The 20,078-nt window shown below is 42.1% G+C and overlaps 1 protein-coding gene and 1 non-coding gene across 6 annotated transcripts in view; one reads left to right on the forward strand and one right to left on the reverse strand.

Annotated features, from left to right (window-relative positions):
- The window catches only part of RAD54L2 (RAD54 like 2), a 112,533-nt gene that overhangs the window by 58,249 nt on the left and 34,206 nt on the right, over positions 1 to 20,078 (forward strand). The gene's annotated exons all lie outside the window — the stretch shown is intronic.
- On the reverse strand, positions 10,767 to 10,892 carry LOC116559657. The gene has a single exon (XR_004272560.1). It is a non-coding gene; the product is annotated as a U6atac minor spliceosomal RNA (small nuclear RNA).

A 20,078-nucleotide genomic window follows, 5' to 3' on the forward strand; every position in this document is an offset into this window, starting at 1 on the left:
CTCCTGGCCTCAGTTGATCCACCCTTGGCCTCCCAAAGTGTTGGGGTTACAGGCGTGAGCCATCCCTTCTAGGGTTGTTGTTGTTTTTTTTTCTACCCCCCCCCACCCGAGACAGAGTCTTGCTCTGTTGCCTAGGCTGCAGTGCAGTGGCCTGATGATTTTGGCTCACTGCAACCTCCACTACCTGGGTTTAAGCAGTTATCTGCCTCAGCCTCCCAAGTAGCTGGGATTACAGGCGCGTGCCACCACACCTGGCTAATTTTTGTATTTTTAGTACAAATGGGGTTTCACCATCTTGGCCAAGGTGGTCTTGACCCCCTTGCCTCATGTGATACACCCGACTGGGCCTCCCAAAGTGCTGGGATTACAGGCATGACACCTTGCCTATCTTCTCTAGGGTTTTTATGGAAGCTTCACATCAGTATTACTTCCCCCAGTGTATGGTCTTATGACCCACAATTAGAAAGGGGCTTGGAATATTAGAGTCCTGCCCTGGGGCAGGTGAAAGGATGGCAGGAGTAGGTCAGAGAGATTTCCTGAGGTCTGCCCCAAAGCCTAACACATGTACCATTATAACAAAAGACTGTAACAAACACTGTGGGAGTTAAAAGCCAAGAACTGTGGAGGAGAACCAATATATATATATGGCTATATATACATCATGGATATTTTAGGCATAATACCACACTCTTTTTTATTCTTTCTCTCATTCTCTTGCTCTTTTTCTTTCTCTCAGGAGTTCTGGCTTTCGCTCAGTGTAATTATTTTGAGATTCATTCTTCTATGTTTGAATAGCTCATTCCTTTTCATTACTCAGTAGTATTCTACTTTATGGATATATATTCCAATTTGTTTATCCATTTCTTTCTTTCTTTTCTTTTTTTTTTTTTTGAGACAGAGTCTCGCTCTGTCACCCAGGATGGAATGCAGTGGTGCGATCTCAGCTTACTGCAACCTCTGCCTCAGCCTCCCGAGTAGCTGGGATTATAGGCACCGGCCATCACGCCTGGCTAATCTTTTGTATTTTTAATAGAGACGGAGTTTCACTATGTTGGCCAGGCTGGTCTTTAGCTCCTGACCTCAAGTGATCCATCCTCCTTGGCATCCCAGAGTTCTGGGATTGCAGGTGTGAGCCAGTGCACCTAGCCTCATTTTCTTTTTTCTTTTTTTTTGGCCAGGGTTTTTTTTTTTTTTTCCTTTGTTTTCTATTACAAATAAAACCACTATGAACATTCATGTACAAATCTTTGTGGGGCATGTGCTTTCGTTTTGCTTAGATAATGGATTCTGTCACACTACTGACTATCCACATCATGGGGAAAAAAATGGAATAGGATAAAACCGAGAATAGAAGTTAGTGGCACTTTGCTAGAGATCTCTCTTTGGATGAACCATTATCATTCAATGAATAAGGTTATTCATCTGTCTGTGAATTTACGTGACTACTCTCCAGCCTGCAGATCACCATGATGTATCGGACTATCAGAACTGACTTTGTCAAATGTGTTAGTTTAAATTAAGTTCTTGTTAGGTAGGTACTTGGTTGTTAAGAGTCTGCTTGGAGTCATAGTTGCTTAAAAAGCTGTGTATCACTGCCTAAAACAATGGCATGTCTCAGCCAGGTGTGGTGGCTCATGCCTGTAATCCCAGCATTTTGGGAGGCTGAATTGGGTGAATCACCAGGTCAGGAGTTCGAGACCAGCCTGGCCAACATGGTGAAACCCCGTTTCTACTAAAAAAAATACAAAAATTAGCTGGGCGTGGTGGTGTGCGCCTGTAATCTCAGCTACACAAGAGGCTGAGGCAGGAGAATCACTTGAACCCAGGAGGCTGAGGTTGCAGTGACCCGAGGTCACACCACTGCATTCCAGTCTGGGCAGCAGAGCAAAAAAAGAAATGGCATGTCTCAGAGACCAGGGGTCATTAGGAAAGTAGTAACAGTGTGTGAGACCATCAGAGGAAAGATACATTCATTCAGTCATTCAGTAGTAATTATTGAGCACCTACTCTTTGCCACACATTGACATGGGCATTGGGAATGGGGAACAAAAATGCCTCTCCTCATGGGATTTTTATTTTAGTAGGTAGAGATAGATGGTAAACAAGTATATAAACAATATGCCAGAAGGCATAAGTGTTGTGAAGAAAGGGAGACTCAATAATGTCTGTGGTGGTGGTTTTTTTTTTTTGCGGGGGGAGACGGAGCTCACTTCAGCCTTGAACTCCTGGGCTCAAGGGATCCACCTGCCTTAGCTTCCAAGTACCTAGGACTACAGGTGCATACCACCACTACAGCTAATTAAAAAAAAAATTTACTAGAGAGGCTGGGCCAAGTGGCTTATGCCTGTAATCCAAGCACTTTGGGACACTGAGGCAGGAGGATTGCTTGAGGGCAGGAGTTTGAGACCAGCCTAGGCAACATAGTGAGACCTCATCACTACTACTACTACTACTACTACTACTACAAAAAAAGAGCCAGGCATGGTGTCAAGTACCTGTAGCCCCAGTTGCTTAGGAGGCTGAGATGGAAGGATCACTTGAGCCAGGAGGTTGAGGCTGCAGGGAGTCATCTTTGTGCCACTGCACTCCAGCCTGACTGACAAAGTGAGACTTTGTCTTAAAAAATAAATAGGCTGAGCACAGTGGCTCACTCACACCTGGAATCCTGACAGTTTGGGAGGCCGAGGCAGGTGGATCACTTGAAGTCAGGAGTTTGAGATCAGCCTGGCCAGCAAGGTGAAACGCCATCTCTACTAAAAAAAATACAAAAATTAGTCATTAGTGATGGTAGGTATCTGTAATTCCAGCTACTCGGGAGGCTGAGGCAGGAGAATCACTTGAACTTGGGAGCAGAGGTTGCAGTAAGCCAAGATTGTGCCATTGTACTCCTGCTTGGGCGACAGAGCGAGACTCTGCCTCAATAATAGGGAGTCTCTGAGTATGATAATAAATAAATAATAAATAATAGGGCGTCTCTGAGCCTACCCTGGCTTGGAATGCTGCCCAAAAAATAAATAAGTAAATAAATAATACTTAAATAATTTTTTGGGTAGAGATGGGATCTTGCTTTGTTGCCTAGGCTAGTCTTAAGCTCCTGGCCTTAAGCAGTACTTCCACCTCAGCCTTCCAAATTATAGGCGTGAGCCCCTACATCTGAGGGAAGTAAGTGGACTAGCCAGATGTTTGTCTAGGGAAAAGATATTGTAGGCAAGTGGAATAGCAAGAGCTATTGGAGAGTTTGGGCAGAGGAGTACACAATCTGACTTTTAAAAGATTATTCTGGCTGATATAGAGATTACTGCCTGTATAGGAGATAAGGGATAAAGCAGAGAGACCAGCTAGGAAGATATTGCAGAAATCTAAGCAGGCGGTGATGATAGCTTGGTGGAGGTAGTGAAAGTAGTTGAATTCTGGATAAGTTTTGAAGGTAGAGACGATAGGATTTGTTGGTCAAATGGATATAGATTGTATGAGAGAAATGAAGGCTGAATTCCATGGTATTTGAACTGATAAGCTGGAAGATGCCATTTTCTGAGCTTGGACAGGTTGTTGGGAGGTACAGACAGGGAGCAGATAGGAGTTTGGTTTTGGAATTTATCGTTTAGGTTTGTAATCCATCTAGAATTGATTTTTATGATATGAGATAGGGATCGAGGTTCATCCTCCTTTGCCCCCGTATGGTTATCTAATTGATCCAGCACTCGCATTGCATTTTTGTTGTACGCTTTGTAAACCAAGGTGTAGTACATGTGTGGATCTGAACTCTCTATTTTGTTCCCACATAGCTTTCAGGGAAATGGGAATAGAGGGGAGATAGTGCAGTGTGGTGGCTTAGAGCATGGACTTTGCAGACAAATTGACCACCTGGAATCAAATCCTATCTTTACTCCTTAGGGCTTTGTGAGGTAAATGCCAGCATCTGTAAAATGGAAACAATTAAAGCATGATCTTCTTAATAGGGTTGTTTGATGACTGAATTAGTTAATGTTCCTAATGTGACTAAATAGCTGAAGAAGGATTATAAGCATTGCTGATGGGCTGGACCCAGTGCTTCTGTAGAAGTGACTGGAGTAGTTGTTGGATGGCCTTGGCATGACTAGGCATACAGTGGGGTTCCTCTCTAGCAGGGCTCACCACAGACTTGGGACTGGGGCTATAGGCAATAGTTGTTCTGCCAACCCTCCTGAAGGGAAGGTGGTTAAGTATTTTTTGAATTGTTATCTTCTGAAGTCTTCCCGTGGTCTTCTTTTTTCTTTTTGAAATGGAGTATCACTGCCCAGGCTGGAGTGCAGTGACATGATCTCGGCTCATTGCAACCTCCACCTCCCAGGTTAAAGTGATTTTCCTGCCTCAGCCTCCTGAGTAGCTGGGATTAACAGGCATGAGCCACCATGCCTGGCTAATTTTTTTTTTTTTTTTTTTTTTGAGACTGAGTCTTGCTGTGTTGCCCAGGCTGGAGTGCAGAGGCACAATCTCCACTCACCACAACCTCTGCCTCCCGGGTTCAAGTGATTCTCCTGCCTCGGCCTCCCCAGTAGCTGAGATTACAGGTGCCCACCACCACGCCCAGCTAATTTTTGTATTTTTAGTAGAGATGGGGTTTTACCATGTTGGCCAGGCCGGTCTCAAACTTCTGACCTCAAGTGATCCACCTGCCTCAGCCTCCCAAAGTGCTGAGATTACAGGCATGAGCCACTGCGCCTGGCCTTCCAGTTGCTTTTGATACAATTTAGAATGCAGAAGCAGGATGTATTTGCTTTGAATTTATATTTGCTTTAATTTGACTTTTTTTTTTTTTTTTAAATGGAGTTTTGCTCTTAATGCCCAGGCTGGAGTGCAGTGGTACGATCTTGGCTCAGTGCAGCCTCTGCCTCCCAGATTCCAGGGATTCTCCTGCCTCAGCCTCCTGAGTACCTGGGATTACAGGCGCCCGCAACCACACCCAGCTAATTTTATAGTGTTGATAGAGATGGGATTTCACCATGTTGGTCAGGCTAGTCTCGAGCTCCTGACCTCAGGTGATCCACCCGTGTTGGCCTCCTAAAGTTCTTGGATTAGAGGCATGAATCACTGTGCCCAGCCTGAATTTTATGTGTTTTAAATACATCTAGTTTCTCAAATAGTAATTTATAATTAGAGACAGCAGCAACTATTGACTTTCTCTCTTCAGCTTTACTGATAGGCACTACAGTGTGGCAATGTTGGGCACACACTGGAATAAAGAGGGAGGAACCTAGAGAAGGCTTTCTGGAGGAATAACCATTAAACTGAAACCCGAGAACATGAATTAGAATTAAGTCATTCGAATCTAACTGTTGGATAAAGAGGTGGGGAAAGAAGGACACAGCATCAGCAAAGGCCCAGAGACCAGTGAAAGCACTGTGATTTTTGAGGCTAGAAACCATGGAGCAGAAGCTGTGTGTGTGGAAGTGGTTGGAGGTAGGTAGTTGGTAGTCAGAGAAGACTAGAGGTGAGCAATCAAAAGAGTCCTTAAGCATGTTAGAGTTTATCCTAAGCACAAAAGGGATAGGTATAGTGTCTTAAAAGATCCTGGGTGGGTGAAGACTGACATAGTCAAATTCAGAAAGCTTACACTCTCTGCATTGTGTGTTGGAGAGGATGCAAGTTAGGAGGCAGGGAGACTCTGTGGAGGTTGGTGTAGGAATCCAGACCACGTAGTAGCAATGATATGGAGAGGAGTGGCCTGGGATACTTAGGTACACTCTTTTTTTTTTTTTTTCAGGTATACTCTTTAGGTACAGAGTCCATGATGGACATGAGAAAAGGGAAGGATGAGATATTTTTTTCCTTGATGGTGTCATTGTGGAATGTAGGGCCTTGGGAGAGCCACTGCTGAATGCTCTTCTAGCTTAGAGACTTTGTACTGTGTTATAGCAACTCTTTTAATTGTTCCTTTTTTTTTTTTTTGAGACAGAGTTTCGTTCTTGTTGCCCAGGCTGAAGTGTAACGCGCAATCTTGGCTCACTGCAGCCTCCCCCTCCCAGGTTCAAGTGAGTCTCCTGCCTCAGCCTCCCGAGTAACTGGGATTACAGGCATGCGCCACCGTGCCTGGCTAATTTTGTATTTTTATTAGAGACAGGGTTTCTCCATGTTGGTCAGGCTGGTCTCAAACTCCCAATCTCAGGTGATCCACCCGCCTTGGCCTCCCAAAGCGCTAGGATTACAGGCCTGAGCCACCACACCCGGCCTAATTGTTCCTTTCTTTTCACCCATCAGGAAGCAACATTACAGCATGGTCCCAGATAGATACATATTTTCTTAGAATTTTCTATGACCCTATGGAAAAAGTTTGGTTTATTTTGTTTGTATGTATGTATGTATGTATTTATTTATTTATTTTGAAATGGAGTCTCACTCTGTCACCTGTTGCCAGGCTGGAGTGCAGTGGTGAAATCTTGGCTCACTGCAACCTCTACCTCCCGCGTTCAAGCAATTCTCCTGCGTCAAGCCTTCCAAGTAGCTGGGACTGGAGGCACGCGCCACCACGCCTAGCTAATTTTTGTATTTTTAGTAGAGATGGGGTTTCACCATGTTGGTCAGAATTGTCTCGATCTCTTCACCTCGTGATCTGCCTGCTTCAGCCTCCCAGAGTGCTGGAATTACAGGCGTGTGTCACCGTGTCTGGCCTGTATGTATGTATTTATTTATTTTGAGACGGAGTCTTGCTGTGTGGCCCAGTCTGGAGTGCAGTGGTTCAGTCTTGGCTCACTGCAACCTCCACCTCGCGGGTTCACTATTCTCTGGCCTCATCCTCTCAAGTAGCTGGGATTACAGGTGCCTGCCATCACACCTGGTTAATTTTTGTGTTTTTAGTGGAGACAGGGTTTCATCATGTTGGCCAGGCTGGTCTCAAACTCCTGACCTCAGGTGATGCTTCCACTTCAGCCTCCCAGAGTGCTGGGATTACAGGCATGAGCCATCGCACCTGGTCTATTGTTTTATGTATTATTATTAAAAAAAATTTTTTTTTGAGACAGAGTCTAGCTTTGTCACACAGGCTGGAGTGCAGTGGCGCAATCTCAGCTTATTGCAACCTCCACCTCCAAGGTTCAGAATATTCTCCTGCCTCAGCCTCTTGAGTAGCTGTGATTACAGGTGCCCACCACCACACCTGGCAAATATATATATATATATTTTATTTAATTTATTTTTTTTTTTTGAGACTGAGTTTTGCTCGTTGCCCAGGCTGGAGTGCAATGGCCCACTCTCAGCTCACCACAACCTCTGCCTCCCAGGTGCAAGTGATTGTCTTGCCTCAGCCTCCCGAGTAGCTGGGATTACAGGCATGTGCCACCACACCTGGCTAATTTTGTATTTTTAGTAGAGATGGGGTTTCTTTATGTTGGTCAGGCTGGTCTCGAACTCCCAACCTCAAGTGATCCACCCGCCTTGGCCTCCCAAGGCATTGGGATTACAGGCGTAAGCCACCTCACTCAGCCAGTAATATTTGTACTTCTAGTAGAGACAGGGTTTTACCAAGTTGGCCAGGCTGGTCTCAAACTCCTGATCTCAAGTGATCTGCCTGCCTTGCCCTCCCAAGTGCTGGGATTACAGGTGTGAGCCATCGAGCCCAGCCTGTTTTATTTTTTAAATGGCCAGTCAGAAAAGGCTTTTCCTGTCTTCTCTGACCAGAGTTTACTCTCCAGCCTTTTGCATTCACAGGGTTAACATTTAGTATTTCAACTAATGAGATGGTTCAGAAGACTCATTACATGCATTAATTTATTATTTTGCCAAGGCATGGCTTTACATGATGCTTACTTTCTCCCTTCTCTTAGACTGGGGTGTGGGAACTGGTAATTTGGCCCTGCCTTCCACAGCATATGCTCTTCAACCTACCCTGTTCTCTGCTCCCAGATCAGAAGTTCTTATCATCATTAAGGTTCTGAAGGGATAATTTAAAATTTCCAGTTATACTTGAGTGCATTTTGTATAGAAAATTATGAGCTATAGCAATATTATTATTTTTTTTTGAGACAGTCTCGTACTGTCATCCAGGCTGGAGTACAATAGTATGATCTCAGCTCACTGCAACCTCTGCCTCCTGGATTCACATGATTCTCCTGCCTCAGCCTCTGGAGTAGCTGGGATTACAGGCCCACAGCACCACACCTGGCTAAATTTTTTGTATTTTTAGTAGAGATAGGATTTCACTATATTGGCCAGACTGGTCTCAAACTCCTGACCCTGTGATCCGCCCACCTCGGCCTCCCAAAGTGCTGGGAATAGGGCATGAGCCACTGTGCCTGGCTGGCCGTAATATTCTTTAATTTGGGATTTTGTAAAGGTTTCTTAATTCTTCCTTGCCTCTTGTGCTTTCCCAGCATGATGTCTGCTGTGACATCCGATGCTCTGCTTGTGAAACCCCAGTCTTTGTTCAGTCCTTTTTTCTCAACTACCAAATCCTTCTGGGTTTGTGTGTGTGTGGTTCAAAGTGTTCATCAGTAGAATAGAATAGTAAACCGAGTTCCGTTGATTCCGCCCCCAACACCACAGGTTACTAGCACGCTTTTGTTTGTTGGTAGGATCAGTTTTATTGTCTTTTTCTCTCTTAGGGTAACAGACATAATAGTAACAAATTTGAGAGGATTATCGCTTTAGTTTGTACACCCAAGCCTTCTCTCAAATAAAAGAAGCAGAATGAGCTATTGTTGTTCTTTTTGCCCTTTCCTTCTTTAAAGGAACAGTAGTTTTCTCTCCTAGTTTCTTCTCACTTGACATGGCCACCTCTACATGGGGGCTTAGAGGAGTTTGTGTGTTATCGAAAGATTTGTATACTATTTCATACCTCCATCACCATTTAAAATGGATTTTGGGGAGGGACAATGGTGATTCTGCACTACATCATGAGGCTTTACCTGTCTGAGCCCATAGGGAAGGATCGCAATCCCCCAAGGCTGTAAAGAGACTTGTTCTCATTATTATTCATTATTAAAGAATGAATCTTTGGGGCTGGGCATGGTGGCTCATGCCTGTAATCCCGGCACTTTAGGAGGCTGAGGTAGGCGGATCAGTTGAGGTCAGGAGTTTGAGACCAGCCCAGCCAACATGGTGAAACCCCATCTCTACTGAAAATATTAAAATTAGCTGGGCATCGTGGCAGGTGCCTATAATCCAGCTACTCAGGAGCCTGAGGCAGGAGAATCACTTGAACCCAGGAGGCAGAGGTTGCAGTAAGCCAAGATTGAGCCACTGCACTCCAGCCTGGGCAACAAGAGCGAGACTCCATCTCAAAAAGAAAAATAAAAGAATGACTGTTCCTTAATAATCCCTTTTGGGATATAAAGATCCGGTGGTTCACGCCTGTAATCCTAGCACTTTGGGAGGCTGAGGTGGGTGGATTACCTGAGGTCAGGAGTTCAAGACTAGCCTGACCAACATGGTGAAACCCTGTCTCTATTTAAAAGAAAAGAAAGATTCCTTTTGCTTCTCCAACTGTTAGCTCTCAGGCTCTCTGGAGATGTTAGGAGAGAGCTTTCTGGATCTCCTTGAGAGAGACTGTCAAGTGGAGCCCCTAAGAAGGGAAGGAAGCCCAGCACTGATTGAAATGACCCTTATATCAGCTCTAGATCCAACACATTAGGCAACTGCAGCGTCTGGAACCATTTTACTCCTTCTAGTGCATAATGGCAGGCAGAGGAATCACTGGCCCTTTAGTGATTCTGAAGTTTCCAAGAATAATATGCTTAAGTCTTTTTTAATTTTTTGAGATGAAGTCTGGAGCGCAGTGGTGCGATCTCAACTCACTGCGACCTCTGCCTCCCAGGTTCAAGCGATTCTCCTGCCTCAGCTTCCCAAGTAGCTGGGATTATAGATGCCTGCCACAACGCCTGGCTAATTTTTGTATTTTTAGTAGACATAGGGTTTTACTGTTTTGGCCAGGCTGGTCTTGACCTCCTGACCTCATGACCCACCCACTTCGGCCTCCCAAAGTGCTGGGATTATAGGCGTGAGCCACCATGCCTGGCCCATGCTTAAGTCTTTAATTCTGTTTTTATTTTTTCCGTGTTTTGGTCACTCATACTTTGGGAAGTAAGCAAGAACATGTCTTATCACCTCTGTTCTCCTATTCAGATACATAGCCCATTCCTTTAATAGTTTTTTTTTTTTTTTCTTAGAGAGATGAGAGACCCTTGGAGGAAAAATTGTAAGAGGAATTCTTGAGTGGTCAACCTATTGTCACTTGAGTCCTTTGGCAGTACCAGAAGGAAGGGTTCAGATGGGTCAACAGGGGCCAAGGATTGCCTGTTGCCTTTTTTTTTATTTTAAATTTTTGTGAGTATATAATTTTGTATTTTTAATGGAGATGGGGTTTCTCCATGTTGGTCAGGCTAGTCTTGAACTCCCGACCTCAGGTGATCTGCCCGCCTCGGCCTCCCAAAGTGCTGGATTTACAGGTGTGAGCCACTGGGCCTGGCCCAATTATATTCTTTTAGTTATAAAAACTATGGTTGGAGACCAGGTGTGATCGCCCAAGCCTGTAATTCCAGCACTTTGGGAGGCTGAGGCAGGCAGATCATGAGTTCAAGAGATCGAGACCATCCTGGCCCACATGGTGAAACTAAAAATGCAAAAATTAGCTGGGCCTGGTGGTGTGTGCTTGTAGTCCCAACTTCTCAGGAAGCTGAGACAGGAGAATCGCTTGAACCCAGGAAGCAGAGGTTGCAGTGAGCCCGGACTGGACCACTGCACTCCAACCTGGGCGACAGAGCAAGACTCCATTTCAAAACAAACAAACAAACAAAAAAACACTATAGTTGGATGCCTCAAAGTAGGTGGCTATGCCTTAAACAGTATGTGTATTGTCAGGCAGAAGGCCTCTTCCATCATTGTCAAGGGGAGTGTTAACCTTCTCTCCTTTCATACAACACTCTTGTATGAGCTGCAGCCATTTTCAAGTAGTACCTAGCTCTCTTTATGTTCTCTGATCCCTGGGCAGTAGAGTTTATTTTCCTTAATTTGTGGTGACGGCTATGTGTAAGATCGCTTCTGGAATTCTGGGAGATGGAAGGAATGGGGGAAATAAACTAAATATGTGATTCAGCATTTATGTTTGGCATAAGGATTTTGGTTAAAGAGAGATAAAATTAGTAGATCTTTTCTCATAGCTGACGGAATAATGAAGTTGGGTGATTGGAGAAAGTAGGGGAGTAGTTTTAAGGATCAGCTCAAGGCCAGGAGAGGTGTATCATGCCTGTAATCTCAGCAGTTTGGGAGGCCGAGGCGGGTGGATCACCTGAGGTCAGAAGCTTGAGACCAGCGTGGCCGACATGGTGGAACCCCATCTCTACTAAAAACACAAAAATAAGCTGGGCATGGTGGGCTCCTATAATCTCAGCTACTTGGGAGGCTGACACAGGATAATCACTTGAACCCAGGAGGCAGAGGTTGCAGTGAGCTGAGATTGCACCACTGCACTCCAGCCTGGGCGACGGAGCAAGACTCTGTCTCAAAACAAAACCAAAAAGAAAAAAAAATCAGCTCAAATTTCTGAAGCAATGATGTTAGGTTTGGATATGTGAGATAGAAAACAAGTGTTTTACATGTTTGTAAGTGTTCTTTGTTGTATTCTAGATATATTAACCCTTTGTTACTTACAAGGTTAGTAATAGCTAGTTTGTGGCTTATCTTTTAACTTTGTTGATGATGTTCTTTGTTGTAAAAAAAAAAAACACACACACCCTGTAATTTTATTGTAGTTAGTTTAAGCAGTCTTTTCCATTGTTTCATAGTCATTTATTTCATGAGTGAAAAAGTAAGAGGACATAGGAGAGGCTTACTTTAAAGATGGGAATATAGTTTTCATCAGTGTCTTCAGTTTTAATTTGGATTTTAAAATTTTGGACTTCTTGACATTTTTCTTGATATTACTCTTGATAAGATTTTAGTAGAACCAGGCATGTACTTCTATATGTTTTCATAACTCTGTATTATTTAGAAATTAAAGTAGAATCCTTTAAGTTATCAGACAGTCTTTCTTCTTTTACCTCTAGCTGAGAAATTCCCACTTTGTGGCTGGTTTGCTGAGAACATGGTAATTCTTGCCTGTGATTACAGCAGTGGCCAAAAATCATCATGATGCTAAGCAGAGTCAAAATTAATTCTGACTTCAGTACAGGGATAGAATTTAAGATGGTTAAAAAGGCATGTAGTTTTGTTTAAGAATGATTGTTTCATTACTATTTTTTTTTTAGCCTTAATTCTGTTAAAGCAGTGATTTGCAACTGAGGGTGATTTTTGCCCTCAAGGGGACATTTGACAGTCTAAAGATATTTTTGGTTGTCACAATCAGGATAGTGCTACTGGAATCTAGTGGATTCCAGTGGAAAGAGGTCAGGGATGCTGCTAAACATCCTACAGCACACAAGACAGCTTCTCCCACCACAGTATTATCTAATCCCAAATGTTAGTAGTGCTGAGGTTGAGAAACCCCGTGTAGCCTTGCTATCTTTTAAAAATGGTTTGTAGTTGGTCCTATCCCTTGTGAGAGCTGAGTGGGAAGGCCATTTCTTCATGTTTTGTTTGTTTGTTTCTTTTTTTTTCTCTAGAAAAAAATTATCCTCTCATGTCACCCTCCCAAGTAGCTAGGACTACAGGCATGCTCCACCATGCCCAGCTAGTTTTTTTAAAAAAATTTTTGTGTGGGAGTGTAAATTAGTTCAACCATTGTGGAAGACAGTGTGGTGATTCCTCAAGGACCTAGAAATAGAAATTCCATTTGACCCAGCAGTCCCGTTACTGGGTATATATACAAAGGATTATAAATCATTCTGCTCTAAGGACACATGCACATGAATATTCACTGCAGCACTGTTTACAATAGCAAAGACCTGGAACCAACCCAAATGCCCATCGATGATAGACTGGACAAGGAAAATGTGGCAGATGTACATCATGGAATACTATATAGCCATAAAAAATGATGAGTTTGTGTCCTTTGTAGGGACATGGATGAACCTGGAAACCATCATTCTCAGCAAACTGACACAAGACCAGAAAATCAAACACCACATGTTCTCACTTATAGGTGGGTGTTGAACAAGAACACATGGACACAGGGAGGGAAGAATCATACACTGGGATCTGTCGGGGGGGAAATAGGAGAGGGACAGCGGAGGGTGGGGAGTTGGGGAGAGATAGCATGGGGAGAAATGCCAGATATAGGTGATGGGAAGGAAGGCAGCAAATCACACTGCCATGTGTGTACCCATGCAACAATCTTGCATGTTCTTCATATGTACCTCCAAACCTAAAATGCAATTTAAAAAAAAGATGAAGGAAAAAAAGATGGAAAATGGATATAGAAAGTTGGAAAAAGGAAGTGAATAGGAAAATTATAAGAGGTTATAAAAGATTTATGGAAATCTTTTGTGGTCAAAACTGATTGAGATTGGATGGATCTGTTTAAAAGGTTTTATTAGCATTAATAGTAATACAGTGATGCAACTGATTTTCTCTCTTGAATAAGATTTCATGTAGTATTAGTAAGAAATAGTAAAATTTTTTTCTCAATAAAAAAAATTTTTTTTTTTTTAAGATACGGGTTTTTGCTATGTTCCTCGGTCTGGTCTTGAACTCCTGACCTCAAGCGATACTCCTGCCTCAACCTCCCAAAGTGCTGGGATTATAGGCATGAGCCACCACACCTGACTTAAGTTGTTTCTTGAGCAGTCAGAATGATCTTGGTCCCCTTCGTCTCAGATCTCAGTCTCTCTTTCTTTCTTTTTTCTTTTTTTTTTTTTTTTGAGACAAGATCTTGCTCTGTTGCCCAAGTTGGAGTGCAGTGGTCCAATTATAGCTCACTGCAACCTTGAACTCCTTGGCTTAAGTGAATCTCCCATGTTGGCCTTCTGGTAGCTGGAACTATAGGCATGTGCCACCATAACTGGCTAATTTTTTAAATTTTAGTAGAGACAAGGTATCACTATGTTGCCCAGGCTGGTCTTGAACTCCTGGGCTCAAGCAATCTTCCTCTCTTGGTCTTTCCAAAGTTCTGGGATTACAGGTGGGAGCTACTGACGCCTGGCCTCTAATCTCATTTTTAAATATGTATATAATTTAGAATCCCCTAATTGTCTTCAATGTTAATGCTGTGATGATTTTTTTCTTCCCAGGGTATAACTATGGTGAGGATTTTTTTTTTTTCTCCTCAAATTGGCTTCATGACTCTTTTGAAGGTGTATCACATTTTGGTTTACATGAATTTTTAGTTAATTGATTAATTTTTATTTTATTTTATTTTATTGTTTGAGATGGAGTTTTGCTCTTGTTGCCCAGGCTGGAGTGCAATGGCGCAATCTTGGCTCACTGCAACCTCTGCCGCTTGGGTTCAAGCGATTCTCTTGTCTCAGCCTCCCGAATAGCTGGGATTACAGGCGCCCACCACGCCTGGCTAATTTTTTGTGTTTTTAGTAGAGATGGGATTTTACCATATTACCCAGGCTGATCTTGAACTCCTCACCTCAGGTGATCCACCTGCCTCAGCCTCCCAAAGTGCTGGGATTACAGGTGTGAGCCATTGTGTTCAGCTGAGTTTTTAATTTATTCAGGCCTCTTGGAAAATATATTGGCTTTGTATGACATGAAGAATTAGGGAAAGTGTGGTCAACAGAGAATATCAACATGTAGAATTAGGGAAAGTGTGGTCCACAGAGAATATCAACATGTGATTATGGATGATAAGGAAACATATTAAATACGATCTAATATACCTCTGATATACCTCAGATCTGATATATAAAAACATCAGTGGATGTTTTTATTCATACATATTTTACTCTAGTGGCAAATTTTTAAAACTAAGCTCATTTAAAATTATTTTTTGAATGTCTGTTATGTGAAAAGCTTTTTTTTTTTTTTTTTTTTTGAGATGCAGTGGGATGATCTCAACTCACTGCAACCTCCGCCTCCCACTTTCAAGCAATTCTGTGCCTCAGCCTCCTGAGTAGCTGGGATTACAGGTGCCAGGGATTACAGGTGCCAGCCACCATACCTAGCTAATTTTTCTATTTTCAATAGAGATAAGATTTCACCATCTTGGCAGGCTGGTCTTGAACTCCTGACCTTGTGATCCACCCTCCTCAGCCTCCCAAAGTGCTGGGATTACAGGCGTGAGCCACCACACCTGGCCGTGACAGGCATTTATTTTTATTTTTGTTTTTGCTCGTGACAGGCATTTTTGTCAGGCATTAGAGATACAGTGGTGAATGAGATGGACATAATCCCTACCTTCAAGGAGCTACATTCTAGAAGGGGAGACAGATGACAAGTGTTTGATCAAAGTACTAAAATTGATAAGCTCTTTGTAAGAACCATGTAGACAATAAAGGATTGAGCCCCAGCAGTAGGGAGAAAGGGCCTACTTCAGCTAGAATGATCAGGAGTCTTCTGAGGAGGCAGCATTTGTACTTGTCTTTTCAAAAAAGTCAGCTTTTGGTTTTGGTTTTGTTCTTTTTTTAAACTTATGTCTGTTTTATAAAGAATATTATAATATTTTTGTTCTTAACATTATTTTTCATTTCTTGATTTTATTAATCTTCTTTTTGTTTTCTTCCTATTACTATTTTGGGGTTTAATTTCCTGTTCTTTCTCTAATTCTTTCTTTTTTAAAGAAAGCTTTTTTATTGATACATAATAGATGTATATATTTGGGAGGCACACCTGATAATTATACCTGATACGTAATTCAATACATTCATGTAATGTTTTTTTTTAATTTTTTTTTTTTTTGAAAAAAAGACAGGGTTTCACCATGTTGGTCAGTCTGGTCTTGAACTCCCAACCTCAGGTGATCCGCCCACCTTGGCCTCCAAAGTGCTTCGATTACAGGCATGAGCTACCACACCTGGCCACATTCATGTAATTTTTAAAGATCAAATCAGTGTAATTGGGATATCCATAACCTTCAATATTTGTCTTTATGCTAGAAACATTTAAATTATTCCCTTCTAGCTATTTTGAAATATACAATAGAGTAATATAAAGTATAATCATCCTACTGATCTATCAGGCTCATGCCTGTAATCCCAGCACTTTGAGAAGCTGAAGCGGGCAGATCACCTGAGGTCGGGAGTTGGAGGACAGCCTGACCAACATGGAGAAACCCCATCTCTACTAAAAATACAAAATTAGCCCAGTGTGGTGGTGCATGCCCGTAATCCCAGCTACTCGAGAGGCTGAGGCAGGAGAATCACTTGAACTGGGAGGTGGAGGTTGTGGTGAGCCGAGATTGCGCCATTGCACTCCAGCCTGGGCAACGAGAGCGAAACTCTGCCTCAAAACAAACAATCCACCCCAAAATCCCTACTAGATCTTATTTCTTCTAATTATACTGTATATTTATACCCATTAATCACCCTCTTTTCATCCTCCTCTCTCCCCTACCCTTCTAGCATCTGGTATCTCTAATTTCTTGAGAAGAAAATTTATATCATAGATTTTTACCTTTTATTCTTTTTATACATGTTCATTTAAGGCTATTTCCCTTTAAGCATAACTTTAGCAATATCATAAGTTTTTTTAAAAAAAATCAGCGTTATTGTGTAATTTAAATGCAATAAAATTCACATATTTCACATGTACATGACTGTTGGTTGTTGTATACACCCAGGTAATCACCACCCTAATCAAGGTAAAGAAAATATCCACTGTTGGCCAGGTGCAATGGCTCATGCCTGTAATCCCAGCACTTTGGGAGGCTGAGGTGGTTGGATCACCTGAGGTCAGGAGTTTGAGACCAGCCTGGCCAACAAGGTGAAACCCCGTCTCTACTAATAATACAAAAATAGCCGGGCGTAGTGGTGGGCACCTGTAATCCCAGCCACTCAGGAGCCTGAGGCAGGAGAATCGCTTGAACCTGGGAGTTGGAGGTTGCAGTGAGTGGAGATCATGCCACTGCACTCCAGCTTGGGTGACAGAGGGAGACTTCATCTCAAAAAAAAAAAAAAAGGCCAGGCGCCGTGGCGCACACCTGTAATCCCAGCACTTTGGGAGACCAAGGCGGGTGGATCACAAGATCAAGAGATTGAGACCATCTTTGCCAACATGGTGAAAGCCCATCTCTACTAAAAAATATAAAAATTAACTGGGTGTGGTGGCATGCATCTGTAGTCCCAGCTACTCAGGACGCTGAGCCAAGAGAATCGCTTAAACCTGGAAGGTGGAGGTTGCAGTCAACCAGGATCACACACTGCACTCCAGCCTGGTGATGGAGCAAGACTCCATCTCAAGAAAGAAAAAAATGAAAAAACATCCATTGTCCCAGAAATTTCTTTTTCTGGGAACTTTAATTTTCTGGGCAATCACTGAACTGCTTTCTGTCATTATAGATTAGCTTTGCCTATAGAATTTGATATAAATGAAATTGTACAATACATATTCTTTTGTGTATGGTCTCTTTTGCTCAGCATAATGTCTGTGAGATTCATCTGTGGTGTTGCATGTGTTCGTAGTTTGTTTCTTTTTATTGTTGAATAGTATTCCAACTGTAGGACTGTACTGAAACTTGTTTATCCATTCACCTGTTGATGGACATTTGACTCATATGAATAAAGCTGCTCTGAACATTCATCTAGAGATGGTTTGGTATTTTTCCCAAATTATAGATATGTTTTTATTTCTCTTAGATAAAATACCAAGAAGTGAATTGCTGGGTTGTGTAATAGATATGTTTATCTTGATAAGAAACTGTCAAAGTGTTTCCCAAAATGATTATGCCACTCTTAACCCCTGCCAGCAGTGTATGAGAGTTCCAGGTGCCCCACATCTTTGTTAGCAGTTGGTATGATCAGTCTTACTAGTTTTAGTCATTCTAGTAAGTGTCATATGTCATCTCATGTTATAAATTTGCATTTTTCTAATGATATTGAACATCTTTTCACATGTTCATTTGCTATTTGTATGTCTCTTTTTGTAAAGTGTTTGTTTCTCTTTATTTGCCCCTTTTTATTGGATTATGTGTAGTCTTACTGAATTGTAACTTGTAACCCCAGAGCTTTAGGAGGCTGAGTTGGGAGGATTACTTGAGGCTAAGAGTTCTAGATCAGCTTGGGCAACATAGTGAGACCCTGTCTGTACAAAAAATTTAAAAATTAACTAGATGTGCTTGCTTGTAGTTCCTGCTACTCAGGAGAACTACTTGAGCAGGAGTATCACTTGAATCTGAGAGTTTCAGGCTGCTGAGCCATGATTGTGCCACTCTACTTCAACTCTCCTGACAGAGCAAGATCTTGTCTCTAAAATATAAATACACACACACACACACACACACACACCACAGTTTAAATATATAATAAATAATGTATATTTAATACATATATATTTCTAGATATGTAAGTCTTTTGTCAGATATATATTGCTGATATATTTGCTAAGGTTGTGACTTGATTTTCCTTTTTCTATGGGTGTCTTTTCAAGAGTAGAAATTTTAAATTTTGATGAAGCACATTTTATCAGAGTTTTTTCTTTGTGATTTGAGCTTTTTGTGTCTTACTTATTAAATCTTTATTATAAAATTTGCCAGATGTGATGGTATGTGCCTGTGGTCCAGTTACTAAGGGGGCTGAGGTGGGAGGATCAATCACTTGAATCCTGGAGGTGGTGGCTACAGTGAGCCATAATTGTGCCACTGTACTCCAGATCGGGTGACAGAGCAAGATCCTGTCTCAAAAAATAAAGAAGGAAAGAGAAACTATACTTAAGAAGTATATCCAAGAATCTGCAGTGGAGAGCCACATCTATACATCAGTTTGAGTTAGACAATAAGATCTTGGACTTTGAGCTGTTGCTGTAATGACTTCGGGGGGTCTTGAGAGAGGGAAGTGTATTTTGCATATGGGAAGAATGTGAGTTACTATGGCCAGAGAGTGGAATATGACAGACTTCTTTCCATAGACGAATACAACAATATCTTCTATCCCACATGCTTTTCTAGAGTTGACCTTGATACTCTCTCCTGTTGAGAGGTGGATTCTAATTTTCCCTGGAACGTGAGTGGGAAAGAAATTCCTGGAGCTACTGTGGGATAATACTGTGGGAACGTCTGCTAGATATGCCTTTAAGATTTTCAGGAGGGCTGTTGTCTGTTTGAAAGGTCTATGAGGCACTATCTTAAATATTTCTGAGACTATAACAGAAGGCCTCACAGGCCTGCTCTGGATTCAATTTCTGTTTTTCGTGTTATTGCAGGCGACAGAGTTGCCAAAGTTTCTGACACAGTGCAATGTGTCTCTTTTGTTTTTTTCTAGCTTCCTATAACACTTTCACCAATAATGCCCTTGATGACCTGCAGGCTTTTTCTACCAGTCTTCTCATGGCCTTTCCAGTTTTCTATTCACCACCTTATCTCAAATGCAATGTCATGGTTTAATTTTTTATTGTGTAGCAGGACCCATGTACCAAATTTGTATTTCAATTACTGCTGTTGTGTCATAAATCACCCCGAAACTTAGTGGCTTAAAACAATATTTATTATTTCTCTTGGCTTCTGAAAGTAAGCACTTCGGAAAGGGCCTGGCTGGCAGTCTAACAGCTAGTCTGTCTACATTGCTCTTGACTAAATTTTCTGGGCTATGGATCATATTTTTCTGTTTCTTTGCATATCTACTGAATTTTGACTAAATAATGGTCTCTGTGCATTATGGATTGTAGAGACTGTATTCTGCTCCTGTCCTCTGTATTTTTATAAACTAAGAGTGAGATCTTAAGATGTGTTCAGGTTCCTGTGCAGAGTTTTTGACACACAGACATTGTAGGTTGTGATGTGTACATCTAGTTGTATCACATCAGGAGAAATATGGTGATACTTTTGAGTCTGCTGGACTTTTTTTATTTTTTATTTTTTTAATTTTAATTTTAATAGGGTCTTTCTCTATTGCCCAGACTAGAATGCAGTGCAGTGGTGTGACCTTGGCTCACTATAGCCTCAACCTCCTGTGCTTAAGCAATCTTCCCACCTCAGCCTCCTGGGTTGCTGTAGGCCTGCACCAGTATGCTCAGCTAATTTTTATTTTTATTTTTGTAGAGATGGGGGTCTCCCTATGTTGCCCAGACTGGTCTTG

This window comes from Sapajus apella, unplaced genomic scaffold (genome assembly GCF_009761245.1).
Source record: "Sapajus apella isolate SASKATOON/1434 unplaced genomic scaffold, GSC_monkey_1.0 scaffold23, whole genome shotgun sequence".
NCBI lineage: Eukaryota > Metazoa > Chordata > Mammalia > Primates > Cebidae > Sapajus > Sapajus apella.